The sequence below is a fragment of the Ylistrum balloti genome, unplaced genomic scaffold (genome assembly GCF_031769215.1).
Source record: "Ylistrum balloti isolate Yb309-2 unplaced genomic scaffold, AGI_CSIRO_Ybal_v1 Utg370522, whole genome shotgun sequence".
Classification (NCBI taxonomy): Eukaryota; Metazoa; Mollusca; class Bivalvia; order Pectinida; family Pectinidae; genus Ylistrum; species Ylistrum balloti.
The window spans coordinates 482,852-484,934 of record NW_026782334.1 but is presented as its reverse complement, the minus strand read 5'-3'; positions in this window follow the sequence as shown (position 1 = coordinate 484,934).

Here is a 2,083-nt window from a genome sequence, read left to right as displayed (position 1 = left end):
ATACGTTTTTTTATTTTTATTATTAAAAAAATCAATTGATGAAGACAGCTAAAGCCAAGAAAGTTTCCTGTTCAATACCAAGATAATGATTTTTACTTATTATCTAAATCTTAATAATGTTATTTGCTATCTTGCTGTAGTAGTTTTTCCTGTGATTTTTTACTCTAGTCTTTAATCTCTAAAAGTCTTCATAACCTTATTATTTCAGTTGTCACAAAAAGTTCCACTGTCTACTTCGGCCATCATCTTGGAAAGTGGGTACCATTAAAGTAATTCTAAAATGTTACTCTTACTACCTTAACCTGTGAAAGTGAAATGAATTTAACCATTATTTTGACAACACATGGAAAAGTACGCAAATATCAAAACCACTATAAATGAGTTCTGATTTTAAATATATCAACCTGCTTCTTTGTCAAGTATAATGTGACATGTTTTCTACCTTTTTAAAAACATAACTGACAAAAAAAATAATGAATTTATAAAAAATACTGGCGCTTCAATCTTCGATTACATTCACTTCAGATATAATAGACATAATATGTTGCTCCAACTCAAGAATACTTTTATGTCTGAAGCTTGCATGACATGTACAATGGAATTTTTTTCAATGTATGGAAAGACAGTAAGTGTTCATAGGTATCATTTGAATTCTTAATTAAGATCAATTAATTCAGTCATACTGTATAATGTATCAACTGCACAATATTTTTATGACTGATGCTATCTTCCACAAAAGAAGTCTGCACTTGCAATATATTTGTATAAGTAGGATATGAGATTTCTTGATCTAGAGACATACCTTATGTAACACACAATAGAACTTCACTACAGATTCTGTTTTGCATCAACACTTACAGTCAAAACATAAACATAAAACTTATCTAAACTTACTGTATAGCTGGTAATTTTAGTGGGTCTAAATTTTTATGAAAATTAATTTTTACACATCAAGATTTTGTAGTTATTAGATTCGAGAATATTTTGGGGGAAAATCCCCTTGACTAGACAGTATAAAAAATACAGTTCTGTTTTGTATTATACGTCATTAATTTGCATTTTAAACTGGTACGTCCAGAATAAAAAGATGTTATAATTACACTTTGTGTTTGTAAGTCTCATGTGCCTTGTAACATAAAATCTGTGAAAATAACATTGACTCAAACAAGACTGGCAATTCAGAACTGGCTGATGATGATGCCAATATGACAGCAGTACTGAGCGTCAGTGTAAATTGCAGACAAAATGTGCATTTGTCACTTTTCACGGATAAAACTTTCATGATCACATTAAAATCCTGTGAAATATCAAAACAACCATTCATATGATAATAACCTGCTATACAGTATTAATCTGAAATGTCCAAATCACTAATACCTTAAACATTGATGTAGAGCAAAATGGAAGACAAGTTTCAAATGAAACATGGTGTTTTGTAAAAATACTCATTATTAAGACCATAAAATTATATAGACTTATAAACACCTAACTGCATTTCAGAGAGCTAACAAATGTGGGAACACCTCTGATTGTCATAAGTTTGTGGTTAATATACACACATTAAAATTTGTTCAAAGATATTAAAATCATTTTGAGAAGTAATCTTTCATAAAAAAAAATCCTATCAATTAAATGTGTGTCACAAGACACAAAAGAATTAAATTAGGCAAAGTTTGCATATTTAGAAAAAACTGATAAAAATGGCATCATATTTAAATTGGTTTTTATAAAACTTGGTAATTTTTGTGTTCACCAACAATTTCTATTCCCACAATTATATATTGATACTGAACAAGTTATTCAGTCTATGATAGAGGAATCTTGGCATGAAAGAAAATTTGGGCCTGTTTGTAGGGAGTGGAAAAATTAAGAGACTTTTAAGATCACAGATGAGGTGGTTGCTATGGCAACACGGCCGTAAAATATCACAAAATCCACCTCACATTTGATAATGAAATTTGGTGGTCAGCACTATTTACAGTTGATAACTTAGATTAAATATTTTACATTTACAATATTTACAGTTATTTCAAGCTTCAAATGAAAAGGCCACTTTATTTTTGTAAGATATCACAATGGCCTT